The 23,022-nt window shown below is 38.0% G+C and overlaps 1 non-coding gene across 1 annotated transcript; it reads right to left on the bottom strand.

Moving 5' to 3' along the window:
• Window positions 1-201: 201 nt before the first annotated feature.
• Window positions 202-305, bottom strand: LOC132538416 (U6 spliceosomal RNA). Its single transcript, XR_009549784.1, has one exon. It is a non-coding gene; the product is annotated as a U6 spliceosomal RNA (small nuclear RNA).
• Window positions 306-23,022: the final 22,717 nt, after the last annotated feature.

The raw sequence follows: 23,022 nt of genomic DNA, 5'->3' as shown, positions 1-23,022 counted from the left end.
GAGGGGGAGAGAAAGGCACCTGCAGACCTGCTTCACTGCCTGTGAAGCGACTCCCCTACAGGTGGGGAGACGGGGGCTCGAACTGGGATCCTTATGCTGGTCCTTGCTCTTTGCACCATATGCGCTTAACTGGCTGCACTACCACTAGACACCAGAGAATTATGATTTATTTTTTTTCTCTCACCAGAAAGTTTTGTTGTTAAAAAAATGGAATACTTCATAAATTTGCGTGTTATTCTTGTGCAGGGGCCATGCTAATCTTCTCTGTATCGTTCCAATTTTAGTCTATGTGTACTGAAGCAAGCCCAGGATTATGATTTCAGTACAAACATTTAGTGGCGATCCTTTCACTGAGAGCATTTCAAGGAAAAATATGACTTGGGTCTCTTTTACATAGTTCTGGGAATGCTGTCTGTAGTAAATTCTGGATTTTGATATTTCCAGTAGTTATGAGAGAATTTGGGATTTTTCAGGCATATGCAAATTAAAAATGGGCTTGGCTATTATTATTTTTTTCTTTATTGGGGGATTAATAGCTTATGGTCAATAGTAAAATAAAGTAGTTTGTACATGTATAACATCTCTCAGTTTTCCACATAACAGTTCAGCCCACTCTAGGTCCTCCTTTGCTCCCCAACCCCAGAGTCTTTACTTTGGTGCAACACACCAAACCCAGTCCAAGTTCTGCTTTGTTTTCTTATTCTTCAACTTCTTTTTCTTTCTTTTTTCTTTCTTTATTAATAATGATTTAATAATGATGGACAAGACTATGGGAGGGGGTTCGATTCATACAATTCCCACCACCAGAGTTCCCTATCCCATTTCTTCTATAGTAAAGTTCCCTATTCTCTTTCCCTCTGGGAGTATTGACCAAAGATCTCTATAGGGTGCAGAAGGTGGGAGGTCTGACTTCTGTAATTGTTTCTCTACTGGACATGGATGTTGACAGGTAGATCCATACACCCAGCCAGGCTATTATTATTATTATCATTATTATTATTATTATTATTTGCCTCTAGGGTTATCACTGGGGCTTGGTCCTGTACTACACCATTGCTCCTTCGGCTATTTAAAAATTTTTTAATTTATTTTTTATTCTTTAGATAGGACAGAGAGAAGTTGAGAGGGGAGGGGAAGAGAGAGGGGAAGAGAAAGACACCTACAAACCTGCTTCACCACTAGTGAAGTGACCCCCTCCCCCATAGGTGGGGACCCAGGGGCTCAAACCAGGATCTTTCTGTGGGTACTTGTGCTTCATAATATGAGTGCTTGACCAGATTTGCCACTTCCCAGCCCTAAGGCTATTATTTTAATATGCTGTTACCATCTTGATGGTTCCAATATATTCCAGCTTTAAAAATCACAGAATCATCAGAGCAGTGTTAAGCTAGACTACTTAACAAATGGTTAACTGGAGAATGTTAGGTGTAAGATAGCTGGCTTTTCCTTTAGATGGTAGTCCAAATAGAAAAATCTCTGAGGAGACAAGAATACAATGGGTGTTGGTCTTTTAATGAATGCAGTTTAGAAAATGTAATTAGAACCCCGTGTTCTGGAGGCAAAGATTAATTAATTAGTGTGGGATAAATGAAACTATTTATACATATACAGCTCATGGCTAGCTCCAATGCATCATGAGTCAGATACTACTGAATATATATTAACACCTGGAATAATTATGGCATCCAAGTAGGCATAATGGAAACCATACAGGCTTCAGTTTGCTCTTGAACACACCATTGGAAATTTTGCTGTGTTCTGGGTCTTATGATCACCTCATGCCCACTATTATTCTTTATGGTTTCAGTATTGGGTGGTAGGCATGGGACTGTAGGCAGAAGTGGAGGTCTTTTTGATTCCCAGCTCTGTAAATAGGTTGCTTCTAGGATGATTCAAATCTCTGTTGATTCAAAACTCTGTTTTTCATTAAGTTTATAAATTCCACAAAAAGTTAGTTATGTGATGCATGCCAAATAATGAAATCAGACTGTTACCTAACACCTCATACAAGTCAACTCAAAGTTAAACAAAGACTTCAATGTAAGATCAAAAACTACAAAACTCAGAAACATAAAACTGAAGGCTTGTGACATCAGATTTGGCAATGGTTAAACCAGAAACATAGAAAACAAAAGAAAAACACAAACATACTAGTCTTTTTATTATTTTTTAATATTTATTTACTCCCTTTTATTGCTCTTGTTGTTTTATTGTTGTAGTTATTATTAATGTCATTGTTGTTGGATAGGACAGAGAGAAATGAGGAGAAGAGGAGAAGACAGAGAGGGGGATCAATAGACAGACATCTGCAGACCTGCTTCACCACCTGTGAAGTGACTCCCCTACAGGTGGGGAGCCAGGGGGCTCGAACCAGGATTCTTTTAAAAAAATATTTATTTAATTATTTATTTTTCTTTTTTTTATTTAAGAAAGGATTAATTAACAAAACCATAGGGTAGGAGGGGTACAGCTCCACACAATTCCCACCACCCTATCTCCATATCCCACCCCCTCCCCTGATAGCCTTCCCATTCTCTATCCCTCTGGGAGCATGGACCCAGGGTCATTATGGGTTGCAGAAGGTGGAAGGTCTGACTTCTGTATTTGCTTCCCCGCTGAACATGGGCATTGACTGGTCGGTCCATACTCCCAGTCTGCCTCTCTCTTTCCCTAGTAAGGTGTGTCTCTGGGGAAGCTGAGCTCCAGGACACATTGGTGGGGTCTTCAGTCCAGGGAAGCCTGGCCGGCATCCTGATGACATCTGGAACCTGGTGACTGAAAAGAAAATTAACATACGAAGCCAAACAAATTGTTGAGCATTCATGGACCCAAAGCTTGGAATAGTGGAGAGGAAGTGTTAGGGGGGTACTCACTGCAAACTCTAGTGTACTTCTGCTTTCAGGTATATATTTTGCAGTAGTTTACGGATACGTGTGAACATATATGCTCTCTCTCACAGAAACTGGTGTATATCTAGGTTTTGGGACTTTGTTAGAAAGCGAACCACCTGAGATGGAATTAGAGTATACTATGAAAGGAAAGGTCTCACCCGAGTAATGAAGCTGAAGGGTTGTCATTCCACACGTGAAGTCTCTGGACACAGTCTGAAGTGAAGCATGTCGAGGTGGCAATTGTTGCTTTGGTTAAGTTGTGATCGGCAGATGCAATATTATTTGATATGGATTGGGAAAGGCATACGGGAAAGTGGGCCCTCTCCAAGGGTTCCAGGACTGGGGGAAGTAGAGGCTCTATGGTGGAGATGTGAGGTTCCTGCTGTCTTAGGGTATAAAAAGACAATCGATAGTTAATGTTATCATCACATTAATTGGTAATTGGGTTAACTTTGAAAAGTCCTTTTGTTAGGGTTTGCTGTACAGTACCCAGTATCTTGTATATAGCTGTGCTATTGGTTGCTTCTGATCTACTTGGTCTAAGCTTTTGAGAGAGTCTCCATATCAATTACATAGCCTATATATTTAAAAGATTCAGTTTGTGTTTTGAAAAACTTCGAGACATACAATTAATTTTCCCCCTCTCATATTAATTAACTAGTGATTTATATGACTACATTTTACTAGGAGTGTACATAAACACCATTCCCACCACCAAAAGACTGTGACCTATCCCTTCCACTCACTCCCACCCCCCACTGGCCCAGGAAGCTCCATGTCTACCCCTCACCACAGGGTTTTTACTTTGGTGCCCTACTTACAATTTGGTCAGGTCCTGCTTTTAGTTTCCCTTTCAGATATTCTTACTCAACTTCTGTTGATGAGTGGGATCATCCCATACTCATCTTTATCTTTCTGACTTAGTTCACTTAACATAATTCCTTCTAGCTCTGTCCAAGATGGGTCAGAGAAGGTGGGTTCATTGTTCTTGATAGCTGCATAGTATTCCATTGTGTATATATACCATAGTTTTCTCAGCCACTCATCTGTTGTTGGGCACCTGGGTTGCTTCCAGGTTTTAGCTATTATGAATTGTGCTGCTATGAACATAGGAGTACACACCTCTTTTTGGTTGGGTGTTATGGAGTCCTTGGGGTATAACCCCAGGAGAGGAATTACTGGATCATATGGAAGGTCCATGTCTAGCCTTCTGAGAGTTTTCCAGACTGCTCTCCACAGAGGCTGTACCAATTTACATTCCCACCATCAATGTAAAAGGGTTCCTCTGTCCCCACAACCTCTCCAGCATTTGTTGCTGCTGTCCTTTTTGATGTATGCCATTCTTACAGGAGTGAGGTGGTATCTTAGTGTTGTCTTAATTTGCATTTCTCTGACAATTAGTGACCTAGAGCAGTTTTTCATATGTTTGTTAGCCTTTTGGATCTCCTCTGAGGTGAATGTTTTGTTCATATCCTCTGCCCATTTTTGGATGGGGTCATTTGCTTTTTTGGTGCTAAGTTTGCTGAGCTCTTTATATATTTTGGTGATTAGTTTCTTTTCTGATGTATGGCATGTGAAGATCTTCTCCCATTCTGTGAGGGGTCTCTTTGTTTAATAGTTTCTTTGGAAGATATTTATTTATTTATTTATTTATCCTTCTGTTGTCCTTGTTGTTTTTTTATTGTTGTAGTTATTATTGTTGTTGTTGGTGGTGTCATCATTGTTGGATAGGACAGAGAGAAATGGAGAGAGGAGGGAAAGACAGAGCGGGGGAGAGAAATACAGACACCTGCAGACCTGCTTCACCACCTGTGAAGGGATTTCCCTGTAGCTGGGGATCCAGGGGTCCAACCGGGATCCTTATGCTGGTCCCTGCGCTTTGTGCCACCTGCTTAACCTGCTGAGTACTTCCCGACTCTCACAAACATATTAGTCTTAATAGACATTTAAAAAATATTTATCAAAGGAACATGTCAAAATGTAAAGAAGTAGTCCACAGACTTTGATAAGACATATGTAAATCATATCTGATAAGTGATTATTGCTCTAAAGCTCAACAACCCAATTCAAATATTTACAGCTGATCAACAGGCACATGAAAATGTGCACAACACAGGGGCCAGGCAGTGGTGCACCTGGTTAAGCACACACAATATAGTGCCTAAGGACCCAGGTTCAAGCCCCTGGCCACCACCTGCAGGGGGAAAGTTTCATGAGTGATCAAGTAAGGGTTGCTATCTCCCTCTCTCTTCTCAATTTCTCTCTGTCTCTATCAAATGATAAATAAAAATTTTAGAAAATGTGCACAACACCACCACTAACAGGGAAATACAAATCAAAACAATGAGTTATCATCTTACACCTATTTGGATATTACTAAGATCATTACCTGCAATAATAACTGATGGTTATGGTATGGAGAAACTAGAACAATTGTGCAGTGGTGATGGGACATAAAATGGTATAGCTGTTGTGGAAAGCAGTCTGATGGCTCCTCAAAAAATTAAAAACAGAATTTACTAAATGATTCAGAAATTACACTTCTGGATTTAATACCCTTCTCATTGTAAATGGGATCTTAAAGAAATGTCTGTGTTGGTAGCAGAAGTAATCATAGTAGCTAAAATGTGGTAACAATCAATTTCCCAGCAAGATAACTTAATAAACAAAATGTGGTATGTACAGTGGAATACTATTAAAATTATTCTGCAAGTTTAACTAATATTACAACATGAATGAATCTTGAGGACATCATGCTAAGAAAAAATAATTCTTAAAATGACAAATACTGGGGAGTCAGGCTGTAGCACAGCGGGTTAAGCGCACGTGGCGCAAAGCGCAAGGACCGGCTTAAGGATTCTGGTTCAAGCCCCTGACTCCCCACCTGCAGGGGACTCGCTTCACAGGCAGTGAAGCAGGTCTGCAGGTGTCTATCTTTCTCTCCCCCTCTCTTTCTTCCCCTCCTCTCTCCATTTCTCTCTGTCCTATCTAGCAACGACGACATTAATAACAACAACAATAAAAAAACAAGGGCAACAAAAGGGAAAATAAATAAATATTAAAAAAATTAAAAAAACAAAAACAAAAAAATGACAAATACTTTATTATTCCAGTCATATAAGGTGTTTAGATTATTCAAGTCATAGAAGAAAATAGAACAATGGAAAGATGGGTAGTTGTTGTTTAATGAGTATTGTATTTCAGTTTTACTAAATGTAGAGTTGTGTAGGTAAATGGTGATAGCTGTTACACAACTTTATGAATGTGTTTGGCAACACTGATATGTACATTGTTAAAAAAAAAGGTTATGTTATCTATATTTTGCCATAATAAAAAATGGAGAAAAAGATTATGTGATTATGTACTATGTTGTCTTGTTGTACTCTAATTGATTTTGCATAAATATTTTATTTTATGTAATTTTTAAAATTGTTATCAAGGTTATTGCTGGAGTTTGATTTCTCCACTATGAATCCACTGTTCCTAGCTGTCATTTTCACTCTTTATTTATTTCTTTTGCATGACACAGACAGAAATTGAGAGGGAATGGGGAGCTAGAGAAGTGCTTCACTTCTCATTTGGCTTCTTCTCCACAGTTGGTGAGCAGGCCTTGAACAACTAGGTCCTTGTGCATGGTAAGGTGTATGATATACCAGGTATAGCACTGCTGGACACCTCACAAAAGTGTTTTATTTATTTTTCAAAAGATCTTTCTCTTTTCTCTCTCTCCCTCTCTCCCTCTTCCTCTTTCTTCCCCTATCTCTCTCTTTACTGAAATAGGAGGAGATAGAGAGGACCAAAGCATCACTCTCATGCATACACTGCAGGGTATCAAACTTGGGAACTTCTGCTTGAGAGTGAGATGATTTATCCACTGTGCCCCCTTCCTGACTGAGTGTTGATCAGTTCATATGAATGTTAACTTGATATTTATAAAATGTAAGGTCTGAACAATAGGTTAAGCTATGTAAACTAGTTTATATATAAGTGGATTGCTATATTGGCATTACCAGTTTTGCTTATAAAAGGGGAATAATACAATATATAACATTATATATGAAGATGAGAACATGAAACAGTACTGCGAGAATCTCACATCTATACAATATGAGAAGATAAACATGGAAGATATATGTAAACTGAAGATTGTTAGTATGCTTATAGGTAATTTTTCCATTTAAAAAAAGTGTTCAACATTAAACATACTATTTTTATAATTCATTTTTTAAGTAAAAATAGTTATAAAGATGATATTTTCTACTATGTAGCACTGGATATGTTATCTTTGTATCTTCTCAAAGAGCTGATTCAATATGCCTGAAAAATTTCAGGAATCAGGTTCCTGATCAGGAATATACCACTATTATGAAATAGCTTCTAAAGAAAAATAAGATATGTCTTACAATATTTTGACTTCTAGTACCTTTTGCAGACACATAATCTGCCATGAATTGGAGATCTGCCAGCTGGGGTAATACAGCTTAATAAAATGAGATTTCTAAGCCTTTATTCAGTGTATATTGGTAGTATGTTCTCTCTGAGATATAAATATAAAGCTGGTGAAGTGGTAGCATTAATTAGCATTGGAAAGAATGTTAGAAGATAAATGAGAGTTAACAGAACCATCATGGTCTATGGCTACAAGTTAACAAAAAAAAAAAAAAGCAAATTGAACAGATGCTATTTCCCTCATCCTTTAATAATAGGATAATAATAATAGCTGGAACATGTATATAGAGGAAAAATAAAATCTTGCTTTAGGAGCTGGTCTAACAGTGAGGGAGGTGGCAAAGTTGTAGAGGACAGGACTTACATGTTTGAAGCATAGGTTTAATCATCAGCACCTCATGCTAGAGTGATGCTCTGATTTTTTTTCTCTTACTCCTATTAAATAAACTAATATTACTTAGCTGAACTGACTACACAGTTTCTTTTAGGGGAGATTTCATTGTTCAATTTGAAATTAGGGTTGGCCATTTTGGTTGGGAGAAAGAAAGCCCAGATTGTCTGAATGAGAGAAGTCTCAGCTGAAAAACTGAGTCAGAATTAAGTAGGGCATTTGGAGCATGGAAGAAATAAAAGAGAAGAGGAAAGAGGAGGAAGGGTTTAAATGTGCTGTGTAATGAAAAGTGTCTTTATACAATGCAAGAATAATACTTTAAAAATTTGTTTATGAAAAGGAAACATTGACAAAACCATAGGATAAGAGGGATACAGCTTTTGCACAATTTCCACCACCAGAACTCTGTATCCCATCCTCTCTCCTGATAGCTTTCCTATTCTTTAACCCTCTGGGAGTATGGACCCTATGTCATTGTGGGATGCAGTAGGTCGAAGGTCTGGCTTCTGTAATTGCTTCCCCGCTGAACATGGGTGTTGACAGGTCGATCCATATTCCCAGCCTGTCTCTCTCTTTCCCTAGTGGAGAAGGGCTCTGGGAAAGCGGAGCTCGAGGACACCTTGGTGGGGTTGTCTGTCCAGGAAAGTCTGGTTGGCATTCTGCTAGCATTTGGAACCAGGTGGCTATAAAGAGAGTTAACATATAACATACAAAGCCAAACAAATTGTTGACCAATTATGGACCTAAGGGCTGGAATAATGCAGATGAAGAGTTGGGAGGTCTTCCATTTTGTAGATAGCTAGCAGGCATATTTTAGTTATATTCCAAATGGCCTGTGACTATACTAGTTTTTTTTTTTTTTCTTTTTCTTTTTGCCCCTGAGCCTGAAATCTGATTTGCATGTGGATCCAAGTTATTGTCTGGGGAGATGAAGTCATGGCTGGAAAAAGGACCAGAAAGCTGCATCAGGGAAGAGAGTAGCTCCCTAATATGGGAAAGGGGTGTAGATATTGTTGACTATAAGCCCCATCGATTTGATGTAATCTGGGGCCCATATTTAGCTTAGGAGCCTGTGTGACCTCTGCATCCCTGTAGATCTGAGCTCACATTCTGTGGTCATGAGTAGGAACATTCCATGCTGACCCAATATCAGGACCCATTTTCCTCTGGTGTAGCATAGAGTATGTTGTCCATCCTCCCTTCGAAGGATGGAACATTCTTTACCATTGTTGATACAAGTTGAGGTCAAGGTCCTATGGGGGCCCACAAAGGGGTCTATTTTGTTGTTCCTGATAGAAATGACTGATAACAATGGAGAGAGGGATTTATTCGAGGTCTAGACCCATTGTGTCTGTTTGGGAATCTCAGAACTCCCTGATTAGGGCCCCAGCTGACAGAATGACCTGATAGTCACTAGCAAGAATAATTCCATAGTGGCTGCAAAGTAATGGTGATAGATGATAGATAGGTATAAAAATTTCAAGAGAAAAAAAAAACTCTTTTGCTGATTTGTGCTACAATATAAATAGTCATTTCATACACTCAGTTCACAATGACTTTTCAGTAAAGAGTCTACTACATGGCCATTTATACATAATTGATTCTGGAAAAATCATAAAAAGTCTATGTTAACTGAATGGTTATGAATAAAAGTGGAATCCCACAAAAAGACAGAGAAGAGACAGTCTTGAAATTTCTGTAATAAATTGAAACCAAAGATGAAAAGGCAAATGATCAATTTCCCAAGAATAGTCCAAATAGTGAGAAGTATGAAGCACTACTCGCTGTGGCTAGGATGAAGTTTGTAATTAGGATCTCAAAAGTTGGGGCCAGCCCTTTTGACATCTGTCCTATCTTTGTACTTTAATGAGGAAGATATTTAACAATTAACACTTTTGGATTGATGGATTAACTGATTTTTAATTAACTAAATGCTCATTCCCAGAAACCTCAGTCTAAAGTCTGAATTGTTTTCAATGTATAGATTCAATGATTCCCTGTTTGTTTTAGGTAATACAATTTGATAAAATCTGTAATTGTCAATTATGTGTTCTCCTGCCAATATTAAAAAAAAAGAAGGCTTGAGAAGAAAATAACCATAAAAAACATTTAGTTAGTTATAAGATTGGGTTTATTCCTCTCCAGTGGGCCATGTTTTCCAAAAAGACTTTAGAGGGTTTAAGCTGATTAATATTTAGCATGTCAAAGTCACATAATTGCAATTCAGCCTATTACTATGCCCATAGTCTACAACCCAGGACAGAGCAATCAATTTATCAGTAAAATTTCATTTGTTTACCACTCAAACAAATAAAATAGCTGGATTGGAAATTATATTAACCTGGTTAGTAGTGATTCGGGGGTCTTTTATTTTCCCTTAGCAATTTAAATATTGGATCCAGAATATTTCTACTTGTGAAAGCCAATTTCATGAGTATGATGATAAACTGTTAATAGAGGTAATTAAAAGTGAGGTAAGAAATCTTATTTTGGACAGTCTCATTTTGGATGGTTTAGTTTCTTATTCTTGAGTTCAGAGGGCTTTCCTTTTTTATATGCCTTTTTCTCTTTGCACTCTGTTTTTTATTAGATGATCTCATTTTATTGGGACCAACGAGGAAATGTAAGTATACCTGGATTATATCCTCATAAAAATGCTCATTTTTGGAAGTGTAATTTTATGTTGAAGTATTATTAGACAAGCCAAATATGGCATACTGAAAAGCTATTATAAAGTAAGATTTGCTGCTTAGTTTACTTTTATTTCTTGTAAATCCTGGGATATTTGGACAAGTCACTTAGCTTCCCAATTCTTCTGGATAGGATCTAATAAAATACATGGGACCTGAAAACAGGGAGTTGAACTAAATGGTTACCAATTTACTCTGGCTACATAATACTTTTCTTTTACAGACTCTTATTCTACTTTTACTCATAGCATTAACCACTGCCTGATATATAATTATATATCTTTATCTTTTGTTTTCTGTTTATCCAAATGGAAAGAAAGCTTCATGAAAGCAGGGTGCTTTTAGTATTAGGACAGTGATGGATTATGGCCAATAAATATTTGTTGAAAAGATTAATTATAAGGCCCAGGATTGTTAAACAGAACCTGATGCATCATATTGATTAATCTGTATTGTTAATATGCCATAGGCCTTTCTTAACTCTAACATCTGTGTGGCGTTGGGTAAGCGTGTCAGCTGCCTAGAATTTCAACTTTCATTTTTTTTGTCATGAATAAAATGAACCAAGTAATAGTAGCTAATTCTGAGTTGGTATAAGAATAAAAAAAATCATGGGGGGGGCTGCGCTGTGGCTCGTGGCTCACCCACTAAAGCGCACATATCATCATGTACAATGATCCAGGCTCGACCCTCCACTCCCCACAGAAAGGGTGAATGCTTTGTGAGCAGTGAAACAAGTCTGCAGGTTATCTATCTTTCCCTCTGCCTTTTCTTTTCTTTTCTTTTTCTTCCTTCCTTCCTTCCTTCCTTCCTTCCTTCCTTCCTTCCTTCCTTCCTTCCTTCCTTCCTTCTCTCTTCCTACCTCTCTCTCTCTCTCTTTCTCTCTCTCTCTCTTTCTTTCTTTCCCTCCAGGGTTATGGGCTCGGTGCCCGCACCATGAATCCACTGCTCCTGGAGGTTATTTTTTTCTCTCTTTTGTTGCCCTTGTTTTATCGTTGTTGTGCTTAATATTGTTGTTGTTATTGATGTCGTTGCTTTGGATAGGACAGAGAGAAATGGAGAGAGGAGGGGAAGACAGTGGGAGAGAAAAATAGACACCTGTAGACTTGCGTTAACTCACCGCTTATGAAGTGACCCCCTTTCTGGTGGGGAGCCTGAAGCTCAAACCTGGATCCTTATGCTGGTCCTTGCACTTTGCATCATGTGCACTTAACCTACTGCGCTAATGCCCGACCCCCTCTCTCTGCATTTCTATCTCCTATTCTCTCTCAATTTCTTTCTGTCATCTCAAATAAAAATAAAACAGAAAAAAAAGGAAAAAATGACTGCCAGGAGTCATGGATTTATAGTGCAGGTACTGAGCCCCAGTGATAACCCTGACGGCAATAAAATAATAATAATAAATAAAATAACTCATGTAATAGACACAGGGTTTGAGTTAACTGTCAGTTATTACTGTGAGTTTCTGGATCCTACATCTTGGACTGAGATTTTTCAAGCGAGAGTGAAAAAAAATATATGATATCACAATAAAGGCTTAAAAAGCAATTTTGTCACCAGTGCAACACATGTGCAATTGTGATACAGATTCCTCATAACAGATATTATTTCCAAGTAATCCTAGTTTTGAGGTATAGTTATGTTTAGTTTGCTTAGGTTTTTTTTTTTTTTCTCAGCCAGAGCATAGTGAAATTTCACCACTCTTTGGCCACTTTTTTTCAGATATACAGGAGAGAGAGAGAGAGAGAGAGAAAAGTCAACATTGGAACTTCCCTTGTGCTATACCACTCACATACTCCCAGATAGTGTGGAGACCTGAGTCGTATCTGGTGAACTATCTCTCTAGCTCTGAGTTTACTTTTGTGAGGCCGAAGTTCAAGCTGAATGAAGATTTTTATTTTAACAAGATGACCTCCTGTCACTATCATGTTGTTTTAGTGCATGACTAAATTAACTTAATTAAGTTAAGACAGCAGTGAGCCAAATTCAGTGTAAGGAATTGTTTTGGAACCCATGGTCTATGAGGCAAAAAAGTGGGAGTAGGTCTAAGCATAGACTTTGGATTCAGTCTGTGCTTAAATTTGGCTTCACCACTTTCAGTGTCTGCTTAATCTTAGTAAGTTTACCTGAACTCAGGGTCTCAGCTTTTCGTATCTATAAAATGGTATTTATTAAAGAACTGAATGAGTAGGCACATAGTACATACTAAAAACCTCACTTAACACTTAGAATGCATTATTGAGTGTATTATTTCTTTTATTGTATTGAGGTTTTCAGAACTTCATTGCAGCATTGTAATAAAACTTTGGGGATTTGTCTATCAAACTAGATCCACTGAAGTACATGGTACACATTGGTTCCCAATAGTAAAGTGTGGAAAAATCAATGACTAGCATGTAATTTAGTGAGACGAGACAACTAGACGCCATTAGACTCAGAGTGGAAATTCTACCACTTTAGCATTGTTATCTTGTAAAATTTCCATCAGCCCCTAGTCTCAGCTTTTACTCTTTCTCTTTAAAATAGAAATATTAAGTTCGATCTAGAATGGCAAGTGAGTGCAAGATGATAATCCATCCTCCGGTGTCCATGGAAGGCATGACTAAATGATATCAACACACTTTCCTGTTGCTCATAATTTTGTTTAACACTGTTGGCCAGGAAGCCACTGCTACTTGATTGATGTTGGCACATAAAATCAAACCAGTTTTCTACCCTTAGTATCATTTGCTTTGAAAGATTCATTTTAGTTCTATAGTTCTCTGATATAATGACTCAAAATTAGTGAATGCAATAGATTTTTATAAGTCTAGTATAGCCATCATTGGGGATTTTTCAAGGGGCAGAAGATTCAGAGAAACCAGATAACTTTTTTCAAAGTTAAGAATTAAAAAAAAAAGTATTCTGACTATGTATAGGATTTGACCTGCATGCTTAAAGGGAACTCTTAAGAAGTAAAGGAAAATCCAGAAGGGTCTATGAGTTCAGTATTCATTCTTTCTGTTACTGCTTAAACTAGATTTTTGGAAGGCTCTCATGTGACTCCTTGGGTGCTAATGTTCTCTTGTAGGTTGCTGGGGAGACACTAAAGTGAGCCAATGATAGGTTTTGAGATATTTAAGCTAGAGGCTTTTCAAGAAACAGACTTGAGAACTTCCTTTTTTCCCTCTTTGCTGGGGTCTTATATACGTGCAATTTCACAGCTTTGGGTCCGTCTTTTTTTTTTTTTTTTTTTTTCCCAGACAGAGTGGTGAGAAAGAGACCATAGGCTTTCCCTGGAGTTGTAGTATTTCACTGTGCTGTGCTAGAGTTTGAACCTGGGCTGTGGATATGACAAGGCAGTTGCCTTATAAGATGAATTATGTCCCTGGTCTTAGGGCTGGTTTTTAGTCTGTGAGTTGAAAGCAGATCTACATGAGGTAGTAATTTGAGGTCAATCATATTTCCTGGCTTTTTTTTCTTTATTGGGGAATTAATGTTTTACATTCAACAGTATATACAATAATTTGTACATGCATAACATTCCCCAGTTTCCCATTTAACAATACAACCCCCACTATGTCATTTATCATCCTTCATGGACCTGTATTCTCCCCAATTCCTGGCTTTTTTATGCACTCTTTAAAGATATTCTCATGAAATATTTTTGAGAGAATACTTTGGTAGGCATGTCTTCATAACTAGTCATTTTTTAACATCTGGAGTACAAACACATTTTCAAAAAAATATTTATTCATTGGATAGATACAGAAAGGAATTAGGTAGATAGATAGACAGACAGATAGCCAGAGAGAGAACTGCAACACCATTTTACCACTCATGAAACTTCTTCCTGCATGTGGGGTCTGCGGTCTTGAACCTGGGTTCTTGCTCACAGTAATGTTTATGTACTTAACCAATTGCACCACTGCCTCCCCCACCCCATGCAAATCTATTTGTATAAGTAGGGATTTCAGAGAAGTGGTGAAGTATGTAACTAAAAGAATAGTATTCAGTGGTCTAGGAGGTGGCTCAGTGGAAAAAGCATTAGTCTTACTTTCAAGTATGAGGTCCTGAGTTTGATCCCCAGCAGCACAAGTACCAGAGTGATGTCTCTCTCTCTCCTCCTACCTTTCAAATAAATAAATAAATAAATAAATAAATAAATAAATATTTTAAAAAAGGAAAGTAGTATCCATCTGTGGTCTTTGTCCAAGTTCCCCTCTCTCCCTCGTGTTACTGGGATTTAAGTTTACTGTGATATTGAGCATTTATTTCTTTTTTCCAAATATTTATTTATTTATTCCCTCTTTTTGCCCTTATTGTTTTATTGCTGTAGTTATTATTATTGTTGTCATCATTGTTGGATAGGACAGAGAGAAATGGAGAGAAGGGGCAAGACAGAGAGGGGGAGAGAAAGATAGACACTTGCAGACCTGCTTCACCGCCAGTGAAGAGACTTCCCTGCAGGTGGGGAGCCAGGGGCTCGAACCGGGATCCTTATGCCAACCTTGCACTTTGCACTACCTGTGCTTAACCCACTGCGCTACTGCCCGACTCCCTGAGCATTCATTTATATGCCAATAATTTTTGAACTAACAGCTTGTATTTATCAGACTGGTAGATCATCACACTTGAGAAATGGAGCATTCATTGAAGAGCCAGAGAAAGTCACTGTATTGACAATGCCAGGAAGGAAGACTTTGAAAACCCAGAAAACTTTCTTACTAGATATTATTTTACTCATTTGGAACTTTTCTTCCTGTGGTTACAGAGTAAGACAAAAAAAAAAAGGCTAAATTTGCTTACATTCAATGGAACAAAGAACTAATTTTAGCTCTTTATTAATCTAGGAACAAATATTTTGTGAATTCTACTATGATATGTTTGTGATCTTGTGTTATTGGAGTTATACTTTAATTAAGAACAAAATGTCTAAATTTGAAGTTCTCAACTCATCAAATATATATAACTTTGGGAGAAATATGGAAGTTTTTGGTGAAGGTGGGTGGGGACACAGAACTCTGGTGGTGGGAATAGTGTGGAATTATATCCCTATTATTTCATAGTTTTATAAATCACTAATAAAAAGCAAAGTTATTGACTCCTTTCTGTGAAAACAATTTTCTGTTAATTAAAGAAAGGGAGACAGAGAGATCCAGGAGTTCTCTAGTGCATACAGTGACAGGGAGCAAATTCAGGACTTTATTCTATTAAGACAAGTGCTATAACCATTCCTATACTATGAGCGGTAGACTTTTGTTACCAAGATAGTAAGTATTCTTTTTGACTTTGAAGTAACCTAGATTTCAAATATTTCATTGTTACTTGCATTTTTGCTGGTGCTCAGAGCCTGCACAATGTCTCCATTGCTCCAGGTGACTATTTATTCCCCTTTTCTTTGGTGAAGTGTGAGAAACAGAGATAAAGAAGGAAAGAAAGAAAGAGAGAGAGACTCCACTGCTTGTAAAGCTGCAGGTGGGGCCATAGGCTTAATTCATGCCCTTGCTCTTAGTAATTTGTGTGCTCTCACAAGTGTATCACCACTCATTATTTTATTTATTTTTAAAGATTTTATGTTTTTAAATATTATTATTATTGATATTTATTTATTTTCCCTTTTTTTGTTCTAGTTGTTTTTTACTGTTGTTACAGTTATTGTTGTTGTTACTGATGTCGTAATTTGTTCTCTTGTATCCCCCCTTTTTTTCTTTCTATTTTTATTTGACAGGCCAGAGAGAAATTGAGAGGACAGGGAGATAGAGAGGGGGAGAGAAAGATGTACAGCTGCAGACTTGCTTTACCGTCCATGAAGCTTTCCCTTTGCAGGCAGTGGGGGCTCAACCCAGTTCTTTGCTTATGTGAATATGTGTGCTTAAGAGCTCAGACCCACAGGGATACAGAGGTTACAAAGGCTCCTGTGCTGAATATGATCAAATCAATGGGGTTTACTGTTAACAATATTTATATACTTTCCCCATATTTGGGAGCTACATTCTTCCCTGCATCTCCCCAGACAATAATCTGGGTCCACCTGCATTTTGTCAAGCACAGGCAAAAAGGTGGGCCCCTTGGAATATACCTAAAATAGATCTACTAGCTTTTTCCAAAATGGAGACCCCAAATCTTCATCTGTAATATTTTTGCCTTTAGGTTCACGATTAGTCAACAATTTGTTTGGCTTTAGATGTTAACTCCTTTTTTTTTTTTTATCTACCAGGTTCCAGATGCTACCATGATGCCAACCAGACTTCCCTGGACAGACTCCACCAATGTGTCCTGGAGCCCTGCTTCCCCAGAGCCCTGCTGCACTGGGGAAAGAGAGAGACAGGCTGGGAGTATGGATCGACCTGCTAACACCCGTCTTCAGCGGGGAAGCAATTACAGAAGCCAGACCTTCCACTTTCTGTACCACATAATGATCCTGGGTCCATACTGCCAGAGGGATAAAGAATAGGAAAGTTTTCAAAGGAGGGGAGTGAATACAGAGTTCTGGGGGTGAAAACTGTACCCCTCTTATCCTATAGTCTTGTCAATATTTCCATTTTATAAATAAAAGTTAAAAAAAATATGTGTGTTTGAATGGGTGTGCCACTGCTGCCCACCTCTTGCATTCTCTTTTCCTCTTCTCTGATTATACTTTTGTTTTGAAACCAATGCTTTTTTTGTTTTGTTTTTGTTTTTTGTTTTTTCCTAGATGTGATATTCTAGGTCTATTCTCATTTTTAACAGCATCTTCTCAGGCAATACTTTTAGTTCACCTGCATGTTAGCTATCAGACTCAGAAAAAAATTATTAAAGTCATGGGCCCCTTGAAACATAACTAAAATAGACTTACTAGCTTCTCCCCGCACAAAGGCACCCTAGTTTCATCAGCTCTATTCTTACCTTGGGGTCCATGTTTATTAAAAAAATTCCAGACATATTTTACCGTCATTCAGCCACCAGTGTAAAGATGTGTTGTTAAAATTCAGAGGCTCTAGCTGGCCAGACTAGCTTCACGGGCGGGTAACAGAGACGCAGAGACAACGACTGGGCAGGGCAGCTGTATTTCTTTATTCAGGAACAACGATTCATAAACTAAACCAAACTAATCACCAAACAGAACTCTGCTGCCTCTTTCCCCCGCGGCGGCACCAAGCACTCTCGAACTCTGCAACTCTGGAACTCTCCAACTCTGGAACTCTGGAACTCTCTCGGGGTTCCTTGGGGCGGGGCCAAGCGGGCCCGAGAAACTAGCAGGACTGATCCAATTTTCTTGGCGGGGGAGAGCTAGAACAACCCAATGTAAAGGATACAACAAAGATGCGACTATGACACCATTTTGACTTCCCTGGGCAGATGCGTTCACCAATGTGTCCTGGAACCACACCTCCCCAGTGCTCTACCCCACTAGGGAAAGATATAAAGAGGCTGGGTATATAGATCAACCTGCCAACGTCCATGTTCAGCAGAGAAGCAATTATAGAAGCCACCTTTTGTATCCCATAAATAATTTTAGTCCATACTCCTAGAAGGATGTTTCCAATGGAGGGGTTGGGACATGGAACTCTGGTGGAAACAGTATGGAATTATACCCCTGTTAACTTGCAATCTTGTTAATCATTATTAAATCACTAATAAAAATTTTAAAAAGTTATCTGAGAGGGAAGCAACCCTGGTAAAGAGGGAACCACAATAAGTTGATAGTGAGTGTGGCAAATAAAATAGTGATATCCTTAAATTCTAACCATTAGTGTCTTTCTCTAGAGAGATACTTTGATATCTAACATTAAGAATTCAATCTGCCCCATCATTTCACATGTTGGGCATATAATTTGTGTGGGGACTACAACCTGAATATTCTTAGGCACCTCTGACTTCTGACACAGTCTCAACCTTTGAATCCCTGAGTATTTTTCTTCACCACTTAATCTCTGGAACAGCCAATTTATAGACAGAAGGAGTTTTTTGCTTTATCTGTTCCAACCATGCTTTCATAATATGCCTTTGTATCAAGAGACAGCTTCCATTCTGTGTTTCTCAGTGTGAGTATGCTGACGTGTGTGCACTTTTGTGCATCTGGATATTCCTGAGGTTGCTGGAAACAATGGTGAACAAATGTATGAGGGTAAGAACCTTTACTGTGTAATAAAACTGAGACACAAGGAGTTTGCATTTGTTGTGAGCTAAAAGGTTTATACAAAGATTTTCTTAGTAATGCCTAAGATTTTAATAGGGTAATTAATCTTTCTAAGTGTTGCTGCCAGATTATGGGATCAGCTATTATCCCTGGCTGCAGAATAATCCTTTGTGTGTTGCTGCGAACAGGACTAAGTGGAGAGAATGCTCAGGTTGTTAAACAACGATATGGCAATGACTAGTATGTTTATATTTAAAATGCATTTTTTGGATGTAGTTAAAAGGATATTTACTTCCATGAGATTATTATTGCCCTTTAATAGCCATTGAATTAAGTGTAAATATAAAGGCATATACATGCTTTGTGCTTTTATTCCTTAATGACAAGTCATTATTACTTAAAAAAATGACAGTCATCAGAGGCCATATTATAAGCTGGAAAACACAATTTAGCTGAAAAAAGACCTGTAGGAATAAAGGCAAAATAAAGTTACATAGATTGTACCTTTTTCTATTTCCTTAATCAAAGCTTATTGAAAATGACCAAACAATCCAGCAAATTAACAAAAACCAAAGGGAAAACACACAGCTAATGAGACTTGGCAATACCGATTAGGCATATTTGATTTAATGTAGGTGAACAAAATATTGTTTACAAGTAGTGACTTGTGATTTTAACTTGCAGTCTGTCTATCTATCTATCTATCTATCTATCTATCTATCATATCTAACTATCATTATCAGTTTAATTTGTATACCTACCTGTCTGTGATAATAACTTAGGCATACTGTAATATATGAAAACCCTGTAAGTATAATGACTATGTTGTAATGCAGCCAATGGCCACTTATCTGACTTTGCTTAAATTGTCTTTTGGCTTTGACTAGAATGTATGCTCTGACTGTCTGAATGAAACAGTTATTAAGAAATATATGTCTATTGGTTTGACAATTAGCTATAATTATCACTTATTTCCCCCAATTGCTCCAATTAATTTGTTTATATGTGCTACAGTAATCTCCAATGCAATTATTACTGCTTGAGTGATGGCTGATTTGAGAATCAAAAAGATTTATCATTGGGATGGGGTAGATAGCATAAGGGTTATGCAAAGAGAGTCTCATTTCTGAGGCTCCAAAGTCCCAGGTTCAATAATCACCCCTGCACCACCATGAGCCAGAGATGAGATGATTTTTTACCAGTGCTCTGGTAAAAAATAAAAAATAAAAAACCAAAAAATATTTATATTTTCAGTTGTAATTATTTCCCTATCCATAAGCTCATACCTTTCCTCCTGGCTACACTGCTATGACTATTTGTTATAGAAGGGGTCCTAGTTAAAAGATATTCAAGAAAGGAAATGTTCTTTCTTGAATAAGGTCAACATTTGGCACAAAATCCTACTTAGGTTTGAAATCCACCTGAGTGTGGGTGGGTGGTAACGAAACACTATAATTTGCTATAAACACTATAAATTGTTTTACATATGTCTTCTATACAGAACAATGTCTTAAGAAACATCCAGAGTTTTACTGTTGAGTAGTGTGTTTTAGGGGTAGTTTAAATGAGTGATGAATAACTTGGAGTGTTCTAGCAATGTTAATACTTTATTTTATTTTTTAATATTTATTTATTTTCTCTTTCGTTGCCCTTGTTGTTTTTCATTATTACTGTAATTATTATTATTGTTGTTGCTATTGGTGTTGTCATTGTTAGATAAGACAGAGAGAAATGGAGAGAGGAGGGGAAGACAGAGAGGAGGAGAGAAAGACACCTGCAGACCCGCTTTACTGCCTGTGAAGTGACTCCCCTGCAGGTGGGGAGCCGGGGGCTCGAACTGGGACCCTTACGCTGGTCCTTGTGCTTTGCACTATGTGTGCTTAACCTGCCGCGCTACAGCCTGACTCCTAATGTTAATACTTTAATCTCTCTCTTTTAATCAAATACCATTCTTCCACTACCTGTGCTGATGGGAGAAAGGCCAGCGGAGAAGGGAAAAGTGCTCATGAGTTTCAGATGATGTATGTATTGGAGTATTAGTCAGCTTACATGCCAAAAAATGCATAAATTTGGGGTAGAGGGGTGCATACCTCTGTAACTTAAGTTATATTATGAGAATGCTGCTACTGTTGGGAGAAATATTACTAAAAGACCACTGCATGATATTATTCTATGAAGATGAAACAGGAATTTGTGCTTTCTAGTCAAAATGCTCTAAAATGCTCTCCTCATTGTCACACCACGCAGAGCAGTGATTACAGTGGAGGAGGAGTGAATTGGGCATAAAAGCAGGTGAGAGAGATGGCACATCAACCCTAGTAAGTGATGGCCACATCTCCCACATTTTACACTTAAGAAAAAAAAACATATTTATTTATTTTTTATTTTTATTTATTTCATATGAAGTAGAGAGTAAGAAAGTTTCATAGAAGAGAGAAAAAGAAGTCAGATCACTATTCCAGCACATGTAGCACTGGGTACTGAACCAGGAGCCTCAGGCACAAGAGTCCCACACCCTACCCACTAGTTAATTCCTAGCAGCCACTTTACATATTTTGACAGCATATCTGTGGGAGAAAAACTATGCCAACATGACATCAATTAATAGAGACTCATAATTTAAAATGAGTGCTTAACTTTTGTGGATGAATGCCTGAGCATTTTTAGGTAACTCTAGGGACAGGAATTCAGAATCTATTCCAGACAAGATAGGAACAAAAGTCACCATATACTCTGGGAGAATTTAGGATGGGGAGGAGTCCTGATTATTTGCTGAAGGAGTAGAAAACAGGCACTGAAGTAAGGAAATTGTCTAATCTTTGTCACTGATTGACATTAGTGATTCCATGTGAGATTTATTTCCGTGTGCAGATTTAAGCATATCTTCTTGTTGCCTTAATAAAAGGCAACGTGGTCTGGATGATTCTGGGTCCCACATTTGCTCAGATGGAGAAGCTGAAAGTCAATTAGAAAACAAGCTTTATTTCTGAGTGGGTGTGCTCAGTTCCATTATAAGTGGACAGTCTCTGTGTTAAAGCAATTCCTCACTATACTGTATTTGAATTATTGCCAAGGGCACACAGTCTAGGTGAGTAGGTAAGAATAATTTTATGGGGATTCGGGTGATAGTACAGAGGGTTAAGCACATGGCGTGAAGTGCAAGGACCAGTGGAAGGATCCCTGGTTCAAGTCCCTGGCTCCCCACCTGCAGGGGGTTTGCCTCACAGCACTGAAGCAGGTCTGCTGGTGTCTATCCTTCTCTCTCTCTCTCTGTCTTCCCCTCCTCTCTTGATTTCTTTCTGTCTTATCCAATAACAATGACATAAATAACAACAATAATAATAACCACACAACAATAAAACAACAAAGACAACAGAAGGGAAAATAAACATTTTTTTAAAAAAATAATTTTGTGAACTTTTTAAATTTTATTTTTGGCCATTGCATATGTGAAGAAAATGGGGACAGAATAAAGATGGTGAGATTGGAAGAGAGGGTGGGTTTGACCTTCTTGCTAGAGCTAGGAGAGAGAGTAAGACTTTACTTTGCTACATTCATTTTTCTTTTCGCTAATGAGAGGTTGTGTATCCATAAGTTGGGAATAACTTATTTCACTTCAGCAGTGGACTCATGACAACACCAATAAAAGTCACTAAGAATAGTGAAAATTAACAGAAAAGTAACCCAAATGAGGCAAGAATAGCTACATTCATGTTACTTATTATAGCTTCAAAACTTTTCAGATACAGAATAATTTTACAGATATCAATTTATTTTTTACTTTAATTCATAATCTTACAAATTCCTTTATATAAAATGAAGGTGAGTAAAATATCATTTTGTATAGAAATTATTTTTTTTTTTGAGATTTTAAAGTTTATTGGTAGTCATAGACCATAGGAAATAATCATAATTTGCAGCACTCTGTTTTTAAATATATTTATTTCTTTTATTGGATAGAGACAGAAATTGAGAGGGGAGGGGAAGATAGAGAGGAAAAGAGACAGAGAGACATCTGCATCTCTGCTTCACCACTTGTGAAGCTTTCCCCCTGCAGGTGGGGACCAGGGGCTTGATCCTAGATTCTTGTGCACTGTAATGTGTGCGCTCAACCAGGTGCACCACCACCTGGCCCCTCACAGCACTCTCTATATGTGCCATAAAGGAGTGGTTGCTTTTACCTCATTCAAATCCTTATTCAATATTCTCTGTGATTTATACTAACAAATAGAAACCCAGTTGCTATTTTGATTTCCACAGTGATTCCCATTACAATCTAGTCCTAGTGTTAAAATGTATACCTCTTTGAAGCAGCCCATAGTGGCTGGGTAGTGGAACATGCCGTAGAAAGTGCCGATTACCACGCAGGAAGACCCAGATTCAAGTCCTTAGTCCTCACCTGCGTGGGGGGGAAACTCATGAGTCATGGAGCTGGGCTACAGGTGTCTCTCCTTTCTGTCTCTGACCCTCTCTCTTCCTCTTTATCTCTCTCTCTAGAAA

Source organism: Erinaceus europaeus, chromosome 4 (assembly GCF_950295315.1).
Source record: "Erinaceus europaeus chromosome 4, mEriEur2.1, whole genome shotgun sequence".
NCBI classification, from domain to species: domain Eukaryota; kingdom Metazoa; phylum Chordata; class Mammalia; order Eulipotyphla; family Erinaceidae; genus Erinaceus; species Erinaceus europaeus.
The sequence above is the reverse complement of the archived record's forward strand: the minus strand, read 5'-3'. Positions and strand labels throughout refer to the sequence as shown.